This window comes from Podarcis melisellensis (assembly GCF_964234715.1).
Source record: "Podarcis melisellensis genome assembly, chromosome: Z".
Taxonomy (NCBI): domain Eukaryota; kingdom Metazoa; phylum Chordata; class Lepidosauria; order Squamata; family Lacertidae; genus Podarcis; species Podarcis melisellensis.
Window position 1 is genome coordinate 6,056,489 of NC_138547.1, and position 21,703 is coordinate 6,078,191.

General features: G+C 43.7%; 1 long non-coding RNA gene across 1 annotated transcript; it reads right to left on the bottom strand.

Annotated features, from left to right (window-relative positions):
- Positions 1-8,279: 8,279 nt before the first annotated feature.
- Positions 8,280-14,262, bottom strand: LOC309361628. Its single transcript, XR_014164567.1, has 3 exons — positions 14,159-14,262; positions 13,337-13,399; positions 8,280-8,545 (listed from the first exon to the last, which is right to left on the bottom strand). It is a non-coding gene; the product is annotated as an uncharacterized lncRNA (long non-coding RNA).
- Between the last annotated feature and the right edge of the window lie 7,441 nt (positions 14,263-21,703).

Consider the following 21,703-nt stretch of genomic DNA (forward strand, 5'->3'; position numbering starts at 1 on the left):
CTTGAATGATTCCACAACAGTGTCTCTGAAAAATTCTACAAATCACTTGGGAAGACAGGTGAACTAACCCCTGTGTACTGAAAGAAGCAAAGATCATCAATGTCAAAGCAACAATTCTTCAACATCAAATTCGTTGAACTCGTTTGGATGTCTGGTTATGGTCTTCCAAAGTAACTACTCTATTCCAAACTTAAAAATGGGAAACATAATGCTGGTGGTCAACAAAAGAGGTTTAAAGACTCTCTCAAGGCAAATCTAAGAAAAATGTTGGTTAAACATCAGCAACTGGGAAACTCTGGCCTGTGAGCACTCCAGTTGGAGAACAACCTTTACCAAAGGTGTTATGGACTTTGAAGACGCTAGAACTCAGGGCAAAAGGGAGAAACATGCTAAGAGGAAGGCACATTTGGCAAACCCTCACTGTGATCAACTCCCACCCAGAAACCTATGTCCTCACTGTGGAAGAACATGTGGATCCAGAATCATAGCTGTCAACTTACAGATTTGAAAATAAGGGACCAGCAGCCTCAAAAATAAGGGCTCAGAAGCCAAAATAAGGGATTTTGTGGACACAGGAATGTTCAACTTCTGAGCCCCTCTGAGCCAAAGGCAGAAAGCCCAGCCAGCAGCCAAACGAAGCCTCAAGCCTCAAGGAAAACCACCGTCACCTCTCCGCTGGGAAGCTCTGAGCAAAGGCGAGTCCCCAGGCAACACAGCCAATTTGATCAGCACAAGGCATGCAAGCTCTATGCCTTGGAGATCCAGTGTGGGGTAGTGGTTAAGAGTGGTGGACTCGTAATCTGGGGAACCGGGTTCGCGTCTCCGCTTCTCCACATGCAGCTGCGGGGTGACCTTGGGCTAGTCACACTTCTCTGAAGTCTCTCAGCCCCACTCACCTCACAGAGTGTTTGTTGTGGGGGAGGAAGGGAAAGGAGAATGTTAGCCACTTTGAGACTCCTTCAGGTAGTGATAAAGCGGGGTATCAAATCCAAACTCCTCTTCTTCCACCCCCCCAGTTGTTCTTAGACTTCTTATTGGGTGAGCAACGCAGCCAAGCAACACAGTTGGAGCCTCCCTCCTCCCTGGCTGGCAGGGAGGGAGGGAGAGGAGCTGCTTCCTTTGAAACCCAGGAAATTTAAGGGACATCATCAATAAGGGACAGCAGCTGGACATGGCGCTGGGATAAGGGACTGTCCCACCAAATAAGGGACGCTTGACAGATATGCCCAGAATTGGCATCCACTGTCACTTATGGACTCACTGTTAAGACTGTGTTCATGGAAGACAATCTTACTCGGCTACAAATGATCACCAAAGAAGAAGAAGAAAAGTGTGTTCTAAAGTTGCTCAGGTCGGGAAGTTATGACCAACCATAGGTTTCAAATATTTGATACTTAACAATAAGTAGGCATGATGGTATATTTCTAAATCTGGAATTCCAAATTTCATTAATTTGCAATTGCATTTTCTGCAAGGATATTCTGGGTGTTATTGAACCCAAAGACATTTCCTAAACAAAGAGTTTATCTTATGATAGCGGCTATCAAACCTTGAGATTCACAGGATTCTGTATTTTTCAATATTATCTAGAATCTGTGAGCTGTCATCAACACCAAATAGCAATTTGATGCTTTCTTGGTTACTGTTTCAGGCATTTTGTAGCAGAGTTGAAATCCCCATGATTCATATTATGTTCCCCTTTGTGAAAAGCCTCCTCTAATTGAGCAGACGGTGACCAATTTTGGGTGTGAGAAACTGCTCGGAGGAAATTAATTACCTGCTGGGCAAAATCTATTTCCGCTGGCATAAGTGCAAGTTGTGTTCTTGAGTGATGACCCAGCAGCGTATCAGAGGGCAGAGCTATAATTCACCTTGAGAGTCATTGTACAAAGAATATAGGGTAGCTATAATATGCTCACTCAGGACTAGCAACTGGGACACGTTGAAAAAGGCAATGAACTGGAAGTGATTTCCTTGTGAGTAACAGCTTTAAGTATTTGGAGAATTTAGGAGTGATTGCTTTTTGGCTTTCTTTAGTTTAGAACAGGGGTGACAAATTGCAGATCCAGCGGCCAAATGCAGCCCCTTCAGACACACTATCTTGCCTTCATGACTCTCACCAGGCCACACCCTTTTCCCATAAACACCCTTCTCAAATGTGTTCGTGAACTCTGATATTGCTTCTTGCTTGCCTGGATGGCAGACACAGAAGGATGTGTGAGTGTGTGCAGAACCTAGTTGACTGTACAAAGATGATATTCACATTTATTGCTCCACCCACCCACATTTGCATCTGGCCCTGCCCACCACTGGCATGTGGCCCCTGGATGATTGTACAGAAGGGTAGGTGGCACTCTGGCTGAAAAAGGTTTCCCACTCAGGACTTAGGTAAAGACCTGGTTCCACCCTCCCAACCAGATAACTGGATCTGACTGGGCAGCAAAGACTATAACCGCGTTTATTGCTTAAGCCATACTTTGAATGAACAAAAAGCAGTTAAAATGGATCTCTCAACAAACCCAATTCACTATAATGAGGAATCTAAATACAGCTATTTCCCCCCCTTTCCACAGAACAGAAGTGGATGAAATATGCAGGCAAAGCGGTTTCTCCAGAGTGGATTTAAAACAGCCAAATTGTAAGTAGATTTACCGGAGGTTGTATTTTTGTTTTGTTTTGGCTCAGGATATTTTACCATTATTATTGTAATTTATATTATTGTACTAGTAGTGGTAGTAAACAAAACAAAGGAAATGTCTACAATCTTCACTTTCTTTGAGAAATGGATGAAATTTGTAGGCATGGTCACCCCTAATGAGGGCAATGATGGCTGTAGTGGTTCTTCTCCAATAACACATTTTGGAATGGGTGCCATAAGAATAATAGGGAGGGGAAGTTGAAAAAGGTATGAATCCCCAGTAAACCCTGGGGTGGGGAAGATGCCACCCTTCCCAACCCCCCACCCAGGTACCTGTTACCTTAAGGATCATTGGTGTGGGTGGGCTTCTGCCCCTCCAACAGAGTTCTCCCTGGGAGAGAGAGATCTCTCATTTGACTTGCATTGGGGAAGGCTAGTGGTGAGAGAAAATAATTCCTTGTTCTCAATAAGTACTGAGGTAGGAGAAATGTTATCTTCCCCACAAATTATTCTGTTACCTCAAGAATAATGGGTGAGCAATGGGCTTCTGCCACCCCTCGTGGATTTTGGGAGATACAATAGGCTTACATGTGGAAAGGCATAGATCCTGATGAAAAATAACACAGTATTTAGTCCCACTCCCAAATCACTGTAATTGGAGTGCCCTGGGAAAACAATATATTGCTGGTCAAAATGAAAGAGTCCCCCAGCTCTCTGTTCTCTTTCATCTTGATTTCTGGGTGTTCCCACAGTCAGCTTGATTTTATTTCTCAGGGACAGGTTGTCTGTTTTCTGAATGGACTAGACTGACATGGAAGCTTAATTTGTGTCTGATCTGACTTAAGCCTTCTTGTTGATAATGCAGTCTGACTCAGATCTCCCCTACATCACAATAATTCATCTCATAATTTGGGCTATACATGGAGCTGGTGCACACCCCTGGTATTGGTATTGGTCTACTGGATGAGGTCACCAGGTCTAATTCAGGTGAAACTTCATTTGTTTTCAACCTTAAGAACTGGCAATCTAGCTTAACCTATCTTCACACTTCATATTACGTTAGGTTCTGGTGGGATTATTGGGCTATCCCTTGGATTTGTGATGACATGTTACTTGCCCATCACAATCCATCCCTCAACTGGAGGACCAGTCAATTCAGTGACATGATATGAAGGCATTAAAAGCAGTTCCTGAATGAGATATGTGCTGGAGACCTGTGTGGGCCAACTAGAGTTCCATAGAAGAGTGGGGAAAGGAGTACAAATATAATGATTGATTTGATTTTTAGTTCCTCTCTTGAGCCTGCAGTGAAACCAGATTAGCATCACCAGCAAACAGCAGGGAATCATTGCATAAGTCCATGAAAATGACTGAAAGCTGTGAGGCAACAGTGCATAGCATAGTGTTCCCCAGCAAATCCAGATCTAAACAATGACTATTGTATGTCGGTATCCTGCTCCTGGGCTTGGAGCCAGGCCCTCAGTTGCTCAGATGTGGCTGTTTGCTATGGTTACATTATGTTGTAGGATTTATAATTCATGTGATTGGTCAATTAAATGGGGGAGGGTGCAGCAAAATCCTTCAAAAGGGCCATCTCTCAAATTTTATTCCCATGTCTCTTTCCAGCTTCTGAGTGTGTGCCATCTACAGCCTTGGGGTACCTAGTCTGGGGCATGCTTGCCATATGGGCCCCAAATCGACATATACATTCACAAAGTATTTCAGTTTAGTATTGGAAAGATGTGCATGCTTTATAGAACGGCAGTCTCATCCACTGTTTGGAACTATCCATCAGGCCCTGAAATGTGGATCATGTATGCAACAGGGGCAGCAAAATGGATCCTTTTTATGTTGATGGACTCCAGTTTCCATCAGCCTCAACCAGGACAGCCAATGGTAAAGGATAATGGGAGCTGCAGTCCTGAATTAAGAATCTGCACTCTTCACCCTGAATATGTATCAACATCAGCAGAAAAAGGAGACATATGAAGATACTGGCTTTTTTTGTGAGACTTAAACTTAATAGTAATTCTAAACAGCATTTTATTGCAGATTGGGTTTTTTTATTTCATGCCCACCCACTTGTTCATTTTAGTTGCCCTTTTCTGAATATTTTTAAACCTGACATTTTTTTTTTGAGGTAAGATCAATATAGATAAGATAGGTAAGATAAATATTTGTTCCTAATTGAAAATTTACTATTAAAACACTTAAGAGGATGAATGGAATATGAATTCCAGAGGAAGGAAACTCAACCTGCAAAACAATCAAAATTCAACTGCCAGTAAATTCATATTTCAAGCTTCACCTCCCCAAATTTCAGTGGCATCTAGGGGTGTACAAATCTGTTTCAGATTTTCTACATTTCTCTTTTTTTCATGCTTCAAGGTTCAGTTTGCCCCATTTTACACATAACCAATTCGTTTTCTTTTTAAAATAATCTGCACAGAAGTCAGTACACATTCTGCACATTTTTAAAAATGTGATTATTAATTTATAAATCACCTTCATATTTGTCAAGGTTATTTACAAGCATACAATAAAAACAGCTAAAATAGCTGATGATCCTAATATATGTCCTTTAGTATGCAATTTGGACAAATATACACATGCCTGCAAACATATTTCCCTAATGTGATGGAGCTATGTACATTCTGTTCATTAACATTTGCATTTTTCACATACCATTTGGTTGAAAACCTACATCACACATTTTGGAGATGAGTGAACTTTAGTTCACTTTATTGGTTCAGGAAGCACAATTTGGGAAGATTTGCATGAAAAATGTGACCTGAATGAATGACTCCTCCATATCAACTTAATATCTCTCCACAGCAAGGGACTAGTGATTTTTGCTCAAGCAACCAAGTTTCACTTATTTCTTTCAAGTGCTCCTTTTCACAGGAGAGGCCAGATCAGGAGTAGGCTGCCTGTAACATTTTCAAGCTTTTGAGACTCCGCATGGCGGCATTGCGCTGGAATTTCTGTCGTTTCTTTTCACCACATTCAGCTGTCAGGGACAAACCACTTGCATTTAAATGAGACAAGAAAAGCACCTCTTGCAAATAGGGCCATTTCATTTACCCATTATGAATGTTCCCCCCTCCCCACCTCCACTGATACCTCTTCACAAGGCCTGCTACACAAGCGAGAATGAATAGGCAAGTAAAACAGCAGAGACGCTAACTGTAACAGGGAGGAACTGGAAATAAGGTGATGGAAATTTCACGAAGAATGAAATGAAATAATATGTAATTTCCCTGGTCATAAAGGGTCTAACTGCTCTCATTATGAGCACATCAGAGAAGTCAAGGGGAAATAATGTCATTACATGTGAAGAAATGTGTAGTACTTTTACATATTATTACATGCCACCCCAGACTCCAAGCAGTGCAAGATTCCAGGGGCAACAAGTATGCTTACCAGGGTCTGTGTTTTCTTTTGGACAATGAGGCACAGTGGAGACTGTGGTGTCCTTGTGATATACAGTTTATTTACACATATATACAACCTGAGCCTAGGATGGAGAGGTTTTGCAGGATCACTTTCCAAGAGGTTTGCATTCCACTCTGCACTGCAGCCTTGCAATCCCACCAGCAAAAAAGCCCTATTTTTCTCCTGTCAGTTTGCACCACACTGTTCCCCCCTAAGCTTTAATTGTCCCTGCCTTTTCTAACTCCTGGAGAGGCTCCACCCTTTCGATGCGCTAATGGCCAATACCTCAAAAGAAATTAGGGTGACTCCATTACCTTTAAACTCATGTTGATGTACCAGGATTAAGAAGTGCCTAACACACAACTTAGGAAATTTGCCCAACATAATTAGCTTTCCCACATACTAATTAAATTATTAGGAGCATCTAGTACACAGGTCAAATGCACATGCAAAAGCTAATGGATAGCTTAGTTGGTAGAGCACGAGACTCGTAATCTCAGGGTTGTGAGTTCGAGCCTAATGTTGGGCAAAAAGATTTCTGCATTGCATGGGGTGAACTAGATGAGCTTCATGATCCTGTCCAATTCTACAGCTCTATGATTTTAATTTAAGACAAACAGGCCTGACATCCCATTTTAACAGACAAGTGCTAATTAAATGCTAGTGTTTACTGAGCCCAGACATTTAGCACCCACAAACCTATAACAATATATATTTGTGTATTTGTGTGTGTGTCCTTGTTAGAAACAAGCAAAACTAGGTGGTGTAATATACTCACTATTTCTCTTAGCAGGGAGTCAATATTGTGTGTCCTAGTGGCCACCCAACAAAAGTATTTTGCCAGAAGATCTACAGAGCACATATCTGAGGAGATAGGCTCAATGAGTGGTAATCTTATTCTGTGGTGAAAAGCAACTTCAATCTTAAACATTGGTTCATTGTTAGCAGCAAATAATGAAACTATATATGTCATGGGGGCAATAAAGACTGTTTTGAGAGACAAAAAATAATCAACTTGACTTTGTTCAGAGTGGTTCAGAAGGTAAATCAATTAAAGAGCTGGGTCTCTTTCTACCTCTCATGTGCTGGACTGAGTAAGGTCATAACACCTATATAGGCTGCCAAACATGCCATGTACAAGCTTCTTCTCCAGTCATGGGATTGCTGTCAGCCATGCTCCCCAAACGTGCCACTAATTGCATCATTACTGTTCTGCTCCAGATTGCTAACAGATGCTCTTGATAAACTTCAGAGCCAATGAAGTGTTTAAGGAAATGAAGCAAAGATACTTAAAGGGGTGTGGTTGCTTGCAGTGATCTGAAATACTTGACAAAGTCCTTGAAATGGCCCTGTGGTTGTGAGATAAAGGTTGATGAAGCCACAGTACAGGAAAGTGGGAGGTTGTGCAATAAAACTGAAAAGCCACCACCCCCACTTTCACAGAACCACTCCTCTCCCATGAAAAGGGCCCATTTTGGAAACTTTTGAGGTGGGGAAAAAATGTTCCTTCTGGGTTTAGAAGCCAGAATTGTGGTACATCTTTGGGAGAAGAAAAGGCTGAGGAGTAAACCCTACACTCTACACAAATCTGGAATGCCAAAGGCGGTTGGATGGCATCTTGTACCTCTTCTTCCAGCAACTCCTGCAGCCAGTAGCAGAGCAACATGCTGCATTCCCCGGGGAGGAGAACAGATGGGGGTGGCGGGCTGGCGTGAGTCCTGAGGGGTAGGGTGGGTCGCCTGAGGGAATGCGGTGCACGGCGTGGGGTTGCACGTCCCAGGGGGGGTGGCCACAATAGCACCCTTCCCCCTAAAGGTACCCGGTGCGGCACGCTCCCCCACCCCCCCTTCATACGCCAGTGCCTGCACCAGGTTGGTGCCAAATGTACTGCTTTCTTTTCCTTTTGACAACATCAGTAAGGCCAAGAGGAGGACTTTGTTGTTTGGGCAGCCCAGGACCTCCAAACATGCTGCCTAGGACAGCAGTTGTGTGTTATAAGCTCAACCTGATTGGTGTAAAGTCCCTACAGCTAAAGCAGGTGTTGTAAGTTTGAATTTGACTTCACCCTCAAAGGCGCACCCTTCTATTGTCTCCTGAGACAGACAGATGTCAACAATAAGGCACAGCAGATCTCCTCATTGAGAATGGCTCAATGAGAGCAAATGCTATGTTACTGTTCCAGAATGAAAGACTATTAAACCAGATGGACCCTTCAATGTTTTCATTCATTGTAGAAAAAATGGAGATTCCTAGTGAACAACGGGAATGTTTCCACATGCTCAACATGGTAGACTTTCTCAGACTGTGTGGCAGCCACAGCTTTCAGGCCCTCTGTATGGGGTTGTCACCCCACCCCACACTGCAAGAAGGCCATAGCAATGTGAGTAGTCTTGGCTATTTCTCTCCCATTCTGCATCCTGTTTCTCACCATTGCTGCAAACCCCAATTCTGAGTCAGACAGCAACTTCACGGCTGAAAAGCAAATGACAGTGCTATTAGCTATCCAGTAGAGAAAAGAGATTAGGTGTGGAGTGCCCCCCCTTTCCTTTTTCTGCACTCAGAATGGCTTGGAGGCCAAGGAGAAAATGGATCAACCAAGATGCGGGGGGGGGGCATGTGGTTGAGGACAGAAAGGCAATGTGTAATGGAATGGAAAGAAAAAGAGGTGAGAAAATGAAATGGAAAAATAGAGATGTACGGCACAGGAGAATTTCACTGAAATGAGGTTCTCATCAAATCCACTATGGGCTTAAAATGGGGTGGGGGATTCCCTACTGAAATCATAACAGGATTCTGTGATGCTGCTATGTTTGAGTGCCTATTTCTCCTCCTGTCCTTACTCCTCTTCCGGATTAGATTACCCTTTGTGAAAGTCCCCCGAAGTTTTGATTGCTTCCTTTAATGGAGGAAATCAGATTCATACATATATTCTCTGACCCAAAGTTGTTGCTCTTGTTGTTTTTTTTAAAAAAAGAAAAGTCAAGTAAGAAAATTTACAGCATGGCAAGCACTATGATAACAACCTAGAAACTTCAATCCTTGTGATTTCAGAGGCACAGCCAAGTTCGGCTCCCCATCTGTAAAGATAATAGGTGCTGCAGCACCTTTGAGATTAACCAGCACATGCTTTTTATAGGCAACAGCTCACTCAAGACAGTGGCAGTGAAGCCAAGTTCTCAAGGTGAGAATTAAAGAGGAGGAAGTGTAGGGGGTGCCATTCCAAAGGAGAAGTGCCCAAGCTTGCCTCTACAGGCTTCTATGAAAGACTGTACATCTTTTGGATGAATTACTGCAATGGGTGGGAATTCGCACAGTTAATTGTCAACTTATTTATTTGGAGGTGGGATGGGTTAGGTAAATTTTCCTAAACCAGATGGTATAAGGTAGCATCCTTGTTGTTTGGAGGATTCTTTATGGAGGGAAAGTGGCAATTTAAAATGGAAGGTATGTGGATCAATGACAAATCATCTTTGTTGCAGGAAGAAGGTCCCAAGATCAGTCCCCAAGCATCTCCAAGTAGGTCTGGGAAAGTAGCATTTGGGACTTTTTAGTTTACAGAAAAGACAAGTAAGAGGGGGCATGGTAAGGGGGGAGAGGCTACATGAAAGTTTTTCTCCCTCTGCCATAACACAGGAACTCAGGGACATTCAATGAAGCTGAATGTTGGCAGACAGCTTCTTCTGTCCCTGCATTCCTATGTGCTCTACACGGAATAGCACTTGGAGGAATCTCTTTTGCCCTGAAAATTATAGAGACTAAAATTTGAAAAAAAGCAAACATTAGGTTCCCCCAACATTGCTTGAATGCAGCTTTCTCTTCCCCTCTGCTCACAGCACAGTCTCAAAAGACCATTTGAATCATAGCATCTGTTCGTTCTCCTGCCCCTTGGCCTTCTTTCCACAAATTGCCTCTCTCATAATACTATAATCCATTGGGGCCATTCAAAGAAGCTACGTGTTGCAAGATTCAGGACAAACAAAGGGAAGCCCTTCACATAGCTGAACTGTGGAACTTGCTCCCACAGGAGGCAATGATGACCACCAAGTTGGATGGCTTTAAAAGAGTATTGGACAGATTCATGGAGGAGAAGTCCAACAATGGCCAATAATGATGACTCTGATTTGCCTCCATGGTCAGAGTCAGCAATGTTTCTGTATATCAGTTGCTCAAACCCACAAAAAGGAAGAGTGGCGTTGCACTCAGGTCCTGTGTAGGTGGCCACTGTGAGAACAGTCTGTTTGACTAGCTTGGCCATTGTCTCATCCGCCATGCTGTTCTTATGTCCTCTGTTTGGAACTCTGGAAACTGCTGCTGGTCAGCATAGGTAATGATCTGACTCAGCTCCCTGACTTTGTGTAGTCTACTTGTACTGAAAACAATGATATTCCCTGTCTTCCGTTCTTATCTCTTCTTTTCGTTTCCCTAAATCGTTTCTTCTATTTCCACCCCAAGCTTCATGCAGGATGCTTGATAACTGTGATTTCTGTTTGCTGCCTGGCTGAGGTCATGGAACTTTCTTCATTTTCTGTTTTATTGCAAAAACAGCCTCTGCATACAAGAAGCTCCATTAGTAAATATTGATGCACGACAGGTTTTGGGTGTGCATAGATTACCCGGATGTGTCAAGCCACAGGAATGACAGATAGCCCACTGAGTTGTGAGATCTCATGTTAATGCAAGGAAGAAAAGTCAGTGGATGCAACTGGGGCAAGGGGGTGGAATATATGATGGCAGGTCCCATCACCAAATCCTAAGTCACCAAACTGGAAAAGAAAGCAAGGTGGAGATTCTCCACTTGAATATATCAAGGGTCTTTCTAGCATGTAGACTGAGATGGAAGAAGCAGGAAGAGTGGGAGAACACCAGCCCAAGGTCACTCAGCAAGGGCCAGACCTGATATCGGTAGAGTCTGCCCTGCCAACTTGAATCTGCTTTCAGCCGGTCTCCACATCTGTCTACCTTCTAGGGTTGCCACCTGTCCTGTACAATACAGGACTGTCCAGTATTCCAAATTAAAATGCTAGTCCCATATTGATACAGTTTTCTCCTGTATTTCAGGTCTTCTCTCTCCCTCTCTGCCAAGTTAAGGAACCTCTCAATACATGTGTTTGAAAGGGTATGTGAAAGGGCATGTATTTAAGCTCTAGGTAGCCAAGCACAGACAGATTTACAAGTGTGTGTGAGAGAGAGAGGGGGGTGGGTTGCAGTAGATTGTAATGGGTTGCTTTGAAGTCACTTCAGCACCAGATGAAAAAATAAATTGCCACCCAACCACATGGCCTGGCCTGGGCCTGGGCTGTATTTTACCAGAACAAAGGTGGCAACCCTATTTACAACCCTTTCCAGTAAGCGTCACTGCTTGTCACTTTTCTCCTTCTTAGACTCAGCATGACCTTTGTAGAATACATTGCCGGGGTGGCTGGGGTGGGGGGACTAAACCAGAATTAGTTGGCTGTGCCTGTCTTTGGCTCTCAATCCATCTCCTGTTGCGTGTCCTTGCCTTCTGCCCAACCAGTCTGAATGGGCACCAGGAACCACTGACTGATACAATGGGACTGTCATTCACATGCCTATCCTATTTGTGTATGCAGCAGAAAGCGGGGGTCTTAACATACTGTTCCCAGAGCTGGCAAAGAAGAGGAGGAGGAGGAGGGAATGAGAATAGTAATACAAGTGTATGAAGAAAAGACAAATGAAAAAGCCGGTTACCAAAGTGCCCTGACTGATCTCTGCTTCATAATTGAAAGATTGGGGTATTAAAGGGACACAGTAGGCCTGTAGGAATGGCAAGATCATTTGTGCAAATGGTAATTTCAGTATTCAGCCTATCATATCCATAAGCCTAATGTGCTTGGACCTGACATGACTTATAGTAAATTTCTCCTCCCAGGGGGCTTCATGCCAGTTTGATGCAATGCTTGGAAATCGGAGAGTAGTGGAGTAGCTCGAGATGTTTCTGTTCACTCTTTCCGTCATTCTCTCTGCTGATGGGCGAAAACCCGGTCTGATTACGACAGATTTGAAGGAATTAAATGGAAGAGCCATGCAGTGGAGAGAGGGAGGGAGGAGAGAACCGTTTCAGTTCCAGGAAAAGCTTTTTTGCTTGCTGCTACTTACCACCGAACATCACAAATCTTCTTGGTAAATAAAGACATGTTGCTTCATCTCAACACGTGCCTGTTGCTGAAGTGCTAATCCCCTGGAAAGTATGTTCCCAATATTCTTCATGCATAGGAATGTGTGTGTGTGGGGGGGGATTTGATTCAGATTGTACTTATAGGTGAACCTATGTACTTTGCAGTTTCTGGAGCAATACAAGACCTGAAACTCAGCCATCCTGCCAAATTTGCAATGCAGTTTTCCGGCCACATAATGTGTATACAGTATTACCTCGGGTTACATACGCTTCAGGTTACAGATGCTTCAGGTTACAGGCTCTGCCAACCCAGAAATAGTACCTCAGGTTAAGAACTTTGCTTCAGGATGTGAACAGAAATTGTGAGGCAGCAGTGGGAGGCCCCATTAGCTAAAGTGGTACCTCAGGTTAAGAACAGCTTCAGGTTAAGAACAGACCTCCAGAATGAATTAAGTTCTTAACCCGAGGTACCACTGTAAAACCATACGTACCAGGGTGAAGTGGAGAACTGAACTTAAGGTTGGAAAAACAAGAAATCAAAAGAAACCAACATGGACAGATTGGCCATCACTTCTTCTACCTTATGGATGCACTACTCAGCTTCCTGATCTTTTGAACTTCTAACCCAAGCCATTGCAGGGCCTAAAATTGCAAGCAGGCAATGTCTAAGACCTGTCAATCCCACCCCCACACCCAATGTGCAATGGAAAGATTTTGTTTCAGGAGGTATTTTACTTGGTTAAACTATGGGATCTGCTCCTACAAGAAGTAGTGAAGGCCAGTAACATGGATGTCCTTAAAGAGGATTAGACCACCCTACTCTTCCTCCCAATCATGTCACTCCAGTCTGATGAAACTAAACAACAGGGGAATTGACACTTGGCTTCATCTCTAAATCTAGCAGTGCAGAAATGGTTCCCCAGATGATAGTCAGCAATGAGGTTACCAGCTGGAGTATTATTTCCCCACAACACCCACACCTTTACTATTCTCTACCAAGCCTGTCACCTCACGCTTCTGCTGCTAATTAAATGAACTAGAGTCCAAACAGGTTAACAGCTAGGAAACAACCTGCATTTTCCTTTACGTATGTTTCATTCTGCCATACACGTTCCATGCTTAGTTACCTCGCTTCTTTCCACATGATCTACTCCCTCTTCCTTGTTCATCCAGACATTAGAGAAGGATGCCTTCAGAAGGAGGAGAGGGGGGAGAGTACTATTTAGGAATGCTTGAGGAATTCATTTTCTGTGAATTCCAGTGCAATATGACCTTCATTACACCTCTCGGACTAATGTGCGCATCAGAATGTAATTAGTCTTTTGATTTCATACATCTCCAAATTTTGTGTACACTTCTTGATTAAAAATATCCACAAAAGTGCATTTAAAAAGGCATGCTTTTAGGGTTAGATATTTTTAGAAATGCATACATTGAGATAAACTTTAGGAATATATATTTTGTGATAAAATGTATGTATTTAAATATGATGTTTGTCTAGTTTTTTTTAAAAAAATGCAGATTAATTGGAACAGGATGGAGTTAAGAATAGCAACATGAAACATTGGCATGCGACAGAAATAAACTGATCCATCCATTCCTATGAGTAGGAAGAAGACCCATTCATCCATAGTCCTGTGCCAACAAATCATTCCCTCTTCTTATCAGCACTGAAGCTGGGAGTGTTGTTGGTTAGTTTTTAAGCAGCAGTTGGAAAACCATCTGTCATGTATGATCTAGATGAGATTCCTGCATTGCAGGGGATTGGAGTAGAGGACCCCCAGGGTTCCTTCCAACTCTGAAATTTTATGATTCAGTGTAGCCAAAACAGCACCACTCAAGCACAAAAAAGAGGCAGTCTTTGGGACAGGGGTAGACCACATGGCTGAGAAAAGTACAAAAATACTTAGGGAAACTTGTTGGGAAACTGTGTATGTGCAGCTACTCACACAGAATCAATTAAGGTTTGGCAGGCAGCCAGAAGGTCATGTGAAGGAGTAAGTCTGCCTGGTGATAACAAAGACATGGAGACAGCTCCCTGATTGGTCAAGCTCTCTCAAGGGAGTGATAATTAATGGCCTACTAACTGGAATGTTCAGTAGTTCAGTGTTCTGAGTTCAGAGGTTCAGAGTTCTGTGTGTCAGTGTAGGAGTTGTGAGTCGTGTATGAGAGAGCTAGCAAAAGATCCGTATTCTGTAAATAGTCCACTGTATATAATAAACACCTAACTACATGTTCCTGGTTCCTGCTTCGTCTATCCTGTCTGCAGCCAAATCGCCAATTGCTTCCGTGGCTTCTTCTTGTACTCTGCTAGGTCTGGCTAAGGTCCTGCAACTAGTCAGAAAGTTGCGAAACACCAATTGGTTTTACCAATAAAACTCACACCATTCCTAGTCTTGACCTTGTTGCAGACACTGAATCCTCCAAGACAAACCAGACATTCCATAGCTTGATTACCTTGAGGAATGGATGGAGTCTAGTGGGAACCAGTTCCATTAAAAGTTTGCAGTGAATTTTGTGATGCATTTCTCCAACCAATGTTTATGAAAATGCAAATATTAGGGGAAGGTGTGCATGAAAATGAAGATATTAGTGAAAATAACATAACAGTTTATTATATTAAGGGAAATTGTTTGCAAAAATGTTCACCTTAGTCTTATAAAAAGGTGTTCATTAAGATAAATCCACACTAAAATGCTAATAAGTTTTCATGAGAACTTTTTTTTTAAGAATGCAAATTTCTACAAACTTTGGAGACCTGAATTTAAGCTTGAAAAAAAGAAAAGCTCAGAGAACAGAAATGGGCAGATCCTTCTATCCCTACCTGATACTCCCATACTGCCTGCAGTTGCAGCTGGGGCATGGTCTAGGAGACTACAGCTTATTAGGTGTTGCCTCTTGAGCCTTCTGGTTGCTGAAAAGAACACAGGTCTCTGGCTCCTTGTTTTCCCTCTTTGGATCTTCTTTGAAACTAGATTGATTCCCTGTGTTGGACCTTAGTTTGTTTGGGCTCTGCTGCATGTGAAACCCTGTCTGTGTTGGTGAGTACTCTTGTGAGAGACTTCTACCTTCTTGGACTGGGTCCCACTGGGCACTCACTGGAGCATGACCATAGAATCATAGAATCATAGAGTTGGAAGAGACCACAAGGGCCATCGAGTCCAATCCCCTGCCAAGCACGAAACACCATCAGAGCACTCCTGACATATGGTTGTCAAGCCTCTGCTTAAAGACCTCCAAAGAAGGAGACTCCACCACACTCCTTGGCAGCAAATTCCACTGTCGAACAGCTCTTACTGTCAGGAAGTTCTTCCTAATGTTTAGGTGGAATCTTCTTTCTTGTAGTTTGGATCCATTGCTCTGTGTCCGCTTCTCTGGAGCAGCAGAAAACAACCTTTCTCCCTCCTCTATGTGGCATCCTTTTATATATTTGAACATGGCTATCATATCACCCCTTAACCTCCTCTTCTCCAGGCTAAATATGCCCAGCTCCCTTAGCCGTTCCTTATAAGGCACCGTTTCCAGGCCTTTGACCATTTTGGTTGCCCTCCTCTGGACACGTTCCAGTTTGTCAGTGTCCTTCTTGAACTGTGGTGCCCAGAACTGGACACAGTACTCCAGGTGAGGTCTGACCAGACCAGAATACAGTGGCACTATTACTTCCCTTGATCTAGATGCTATACTCCTATTGATGCAGCCCAGAATTGCATTGGCTTTTTTAGCTGCCGCATCACACTGTTGGCTCATGTCAAGTTTGTGGTCAACCAAGACTCCTAGATCCTTTTCACATGCACTGCTCTCAAGCCACGTGTCACCCATCTTGTATTTGTGCCTCTCAATTTTTTGCCCAAGTGCAATACTTTACATTTCTCCCTGTTAAAATTCATTTTGCTTGTTTTGGCCCAGTTCTCTAACCTGTCACTCATAAGTTTTGGTGGGATGGAACTGAAATATCCCAACAGGAACTGACTATTGAGGCCCATGGGGGTGGGTTCAAAAATTGGGACAGGGAATGGAATAGTGGGACTGGAATTCTAAACAACAAAACTCCATGTTGCAACCTATTTTAGAACCTATTGCATACTTCAGGATCTGCTCTTGATAGTAAACAACAAAATCAAAATAAACCAGAATTCGCTCCCTGCACTAAAATTAATCCATTTCACTTCCCAAACTCTCTTCAAAGCTTCCTTTTTTTAAAAAAAATGCTGAGACATTATGATCCACTCAAAGCTCACTGCCTCTTTTTCTAAATCCCCTCTGTCATGGAAAGGAGTAATGGGAGAAGCTATATTTAAGGGTCTTTAGAGGAAAAAGACTCAGCCACTTTAGGAGTACAGTTGTCTGCCAGATAGTGACCTTTCAAATCCTTCACTTCCATTTCACATTCCTCTTTTCAGCACTTCCCAAATTGCTTCTGATTTGGGGACTGGGTTTATGAAATGTGAACAGAAACTTCTTTATGGAACGGTGAAAGGCAGGCTGAGGCATTCCCAGTGAAGGCTCATTCACTGGGGCAAATGGGGCACTGTAACACCAAATGCGGGATGCGGGTGGCGCTGTGGGTTAAACCACAGAGCCTAGGACTTGCCGATCAGAAGGTCGGCAGTTCGAATCCCCACGACGGGGTGAGCTCCCGTTGCTTGGTCCCAGCTCCTGCCAACCTACCAGTTCGAAAGCACGTCAAAGTGCAAGTAGATAAATAGGTACCACTCTGGTGGAAAGGTAAACGGCGTTTCCATGCACTGCTCTGGTTCGCCAGAAGCGGCTTAGTCATGCTGGCCACATGACCTGGAAGCTGGCTCCCTTGGCCAATAAAGCAAGATGAGCGCCGCAACCCCAGAGTAGGTCATGACTGGACCTAATGGTCAGGGGTCCTTTTACCTTTACCTTTTACCACCAAATGCAATCTCCCCTCAACTGACTCCCACTTCCCTGCTTTCTTACCTACAACCTGTTCAGGAAGTGGGGTGGCACTGCCTGTTAGCATCCACCTCCTGAGTCTCCTGCTACCTGTCATTGGCTCTAGCTCCATCTCTCCCTGGCTTCCTTGTTTTTTGTCCTACCAGCCACAGTGGGTGCCACGCACCAAAGGGCACTCCTCAGAAATTCTGGAGAGCCACTGCCAGTCAGTGTAAACAATAACTGTGTTAGATGGATTGATTGATCTGCCTGGTGTAAGGCAGCTTTGCATCTTTCTATGTTGCATGGTTTTCCTGGGCTCTCCCGCAGGGCTGACCCATCCATGAGGCAAGGTGAGGCAACCACCTCAGGTGACAGAATTCACAGGAGCAGCAGATCCAACTTCCAAGAAATGCATCATCTACTGCTGCCACTGGATTAGAGGATTCCTATCCTACTCAAAGGGGACGCGGGTGGCGCTGTGGGTAAAACCTCAGTGCCTAGGACTTGCCGATCGCATGGTCGGTGGTTTGAATCCCCGCGGTGGGGTGTGCTCCCGTTGCTTGGTCCCAGCGCCTGCCAACCTAGCAGTTCGAAAGCACCCTCGGGTGCAAGTAGATAAATAGGGACTGCTTACTAGTGGGAAGGTAAACAGCATTTCCATGTGCGGCTCTGGCTCGCCAGAGTAGCTTCATCACGCTGGCCACGTGACCTGGAAGTGTCTGCGGACAGCGCTGGCTCCTGGCCTCTAGTGAGATGAGCGCACAACCCTAGAGTCTGTCAAGACTGGCCCGTACGGGCAGGGGTACCTTTACCTTTATCCTCCTCAAGCCATCATTAACCCACCAAATTATTCTGAGAGAGATGAGAGATGAACAGATCCATCTATTTCCAGTACATATTGGTTTTGAATATGTTTAATATTTATTCCATTTATGCGTTTAAAAATAATACAGAAACATGGGGGGCTGTACTTGAACAGTCTCTATTTCCCCCTAAAATATGCATTATGCATGCACTTTTTGTATTGCATTGGCCTCCAAAGTATGCAGTTCTCAATCTCCTCCTAAGATATGTTTGTACACATTTTGTGAGCTAAGAACTGCATTGCGAAATTTGGAGGAGTGTTGTATCATAAAGGTGATAGCATTGTAATTCATGTATTAGTCCACAGAAGTGAGAATTGGGGCTTGTCGACACTTCTACTTGCTCCGTGCCTAGAAAGCATGGGTCCAAGTGGTTTTCTGCTTGTCCTGCACTTTCTAGGTGTGGGTCCAAGCAGTTTTGCATTTGTCTCACAGCTTTCCCCCTGAAAAACCCACTCTTTACAGCTGAATCAGAACAATTAGAAATCCATGGAAAACCCAATTGCTATTTGGTCCAATTCAGCAGGGCAAACAGAGGGGTGGAAGAGCATTTAGTCTGATTCACTTCAAAATTCAGATCAAATGAAATTCTCCTCCATCCCTAATCCACCACTTCCTCTCCTCATACAGCATGTGTTTACTGGATGCTACTAAATCTTGAAGTGAAATGAAATGAAAATGAAGCTGAATTGCCATCACTGGCTCTTGTTTTGATGAATTCCCATTCTCTCTTGCCCAGCTTCCTTCTCACTGAGGTCAGACCTTTGAGCATGAGGTATATGCAACTTGACTGCAGACTAGAATACAGACACAGAAATGGACTGACTTGAACTCTTAGAGTATAATCCAGACTCTTCATTTGGGACCATATAAGTCCAAACCACCAATGCTTATTGTCTTTCCTTTCTATACGTAGCTGGTAGGAGCAAAATAAATGGATACCATTTTAGAAAGGAAGAAAGGAAGGAAGGAAGGAAGGAAGGAAGGAAGGAAGGAAGGAAGGAAGGAAGGAAGAGACCCATAGCAACCCAGACTAGTGCACTTCAATCCTTTCTCCCTATGCATTTGTTCTGTGCTACTGGTCGGTGCCCTTTTCCAACTGGCTAAGCATTTGCATGGCCTGGAACTATTGAAAAGAGTAGCTGAAAAATGGTGTGGAACTGCTGATAAATAGCCCTAAATGGAAGCAATTTTAGCTAGGGAGCCCTGAGGCTGTCTGTGACTCTATTTCTTGAAGACTATAACACTCCAAAGAAAAGGCTCCTGGCTACAACAAAGTCCTAAAAGACAGAGTGATTGGATAATTTCCAGTGAAGAGAAAATATCTTCAGCTTCGCTTCTCCCTTTAACGATTGTGTAGGTCCAGCTGGTTCTCTGCACTGGCCAAACAAGAGCCTGGGTAGCTTAGTGAAGATATGTTCTTTTGCCAACTTTGTTCTCTCTGTGTATCAGCAAGTCTGAGGTATGTGTTTGTATTGGGACACATTCTCCCTTAGAGCAGCAGTGGGGAACTTCTATCCCATGGGTGTAATTAGGCCTGCACACCTGTCCGCACACCAATCCACACCCATTGCCATTGTCCGCACACCAATCCACACCCATTGTTTGATAGGGTTATCAAACTGTTCAGGGCTGACCTGAATTGTCCAAGTTTCCCTGGCCTTCTCCAGGTGACAGGGGGAGGGTTTAAAACTTCACATGGGCAAGAATGCATTGCGTGACCAGGCGGCGACCGCGCCAGCCCCCAGAAAATGAATAATGACTCATGACAAGGTGTTATGGAATTAAAATTTGGCCACAGCTTTATTAAACTCTCAAATGTAGAAAGACTTTGGCTTAGGCATTGGATTTGTATCCCTCCCAGCCAGGGGAACTGGGGCTCATCAGGGTAAATGGGATATGGGGGTGCTCTGCAAGATGTACAGTATGTGTAGGCAGGCAGCTCACCCTATATCCCCACACACAGGGTAAGTTCACTGACAACCTTTCAGTGTACAGTGGTACCTCGGGATGCAAACGGGATCCTTTCCAGAGCCTGCATCCTGAACAGAACGTAAGACGCAATAGCGCATCTGCGCTTGCGCGGGTCGTGTTTTGCCGCTTCCACGCATGCGTGTGACATCATTTTGAGTGTCTGTGCATGTGTGAGCGGTGAAACACGACCCGCCACGGAGCGCAACCCAAAAGCACTCAACCTGAAGCACATTCAACCCGAGGTATGACTGTATGGCCAATGACGCCCATACATATAACCCCTTTAAGAGGAAGATCCTGGAATCGCCGCTACAGGGGGGTGAGTCACCACTTCAAACTGCCCCCCCCCCCATTTTAGGGAAGAAAAGGCTAAAGGATTCTGCTCAATGCCTTAAACCACCAAAGTTGTGACAAATTGCTATGGGGATGACAAAACCTGCCAATGCAGGAAAATTTCTTCCTGGCTCTTCAACAGCAGCCAGTCAAAAGACCATAGCAGTGCCCGCTAAACAGAAACAGATTCTTTGATGCAGAAGGTCCCAGGTTCAATCCTTAGCATCTCCAGGTAGGACTAGGAGAGGCCCCTGCCTAAAATGTGGTTGATGTTGTTTTCTAATAAAGAAGCAGGGACATCCATTACTGCAATCCATTACTCTCTCTCCTGAGCTGTGATTTGTGCTTGCAGGCCCACAATCGTTGGCACGGACCATAGCTCAGTGGTAGAGCATCTGCTTTGCATGCCAAAGGTTCCAGGTTTAATCCTTGGCATCTCCAGGTAGGTCTGGGAGAGACACCTTGCCTGACTCTGTAGAGATCCACTGCTAGTTGGTTTAACCAATACAGTACTGAGCTAGGTGGACTAAGAGTCTGACTTGCTATAAGGAAGCTTCCTATCATTCCTTTGTGGACAATTTTCCAGGGCCACATGCTAGTGAGTAGTGAACATGACCAGAGGCAAAGCAACAGCTTCTATGGTTCTAGAGGGGAGAACTATTTCTCATGGGGTTACGTTTCAGGAGGGAAGACATGAGCTCAACTTTAAAAGACACTTATTGATGCTAACAAGAGTTGGGCAATGGAACCATTTACCTATGAGGTGGTAGACTCTCCCTTTATGGAGGTCTTTAAGCAGAAACCATCTGTGGGAGAAACCCTAGCTATGGATTTCCTATGTTGAGCATGAAATTGGGCCTACAAGACAAGCTTTATGATTCTGTACTTCTATATATGATCTCTTATAGTTGAAGAGGATTCCACCTGTCAATGAAACCATCAAGAAGCAGGAGTATGTTTCAGATATTGCTGATTTCAGAAACATTTATTTTTATTTTTTTGTTAAATTTCCATACCACCCTTTATCTGAGGATCACAGGATGGTTTAGAATATTAAAAAACAAAACATATTAATTAAATGAGTTGGTGGATCTATGAAAGCAGATTCTTGTAATGGCATTGTGGGTGAGCACAAACATATATGCAGTATCTATCCAATATGTATTTATGATGCCTCAGACCTTTGAGAAATTGATTGTTAAGCTCACCATGCCCTGCTAAAAATCAAAGCTCAATCAAGGATCTGTTGAAGATGCTTTTGGCATGGGCCCAAAGAGAGATATGTTTTTCTTTTCTTTTCCTTTTTAAAATTTATATAACGTATTGGTTCTAAAAGCATGCATGAAAACACACAGCCTGTTAGGGAATAGTTACACTAGCTGTTTATATGAAGAACAAAAGAAGAATGTTAGGTAAAGG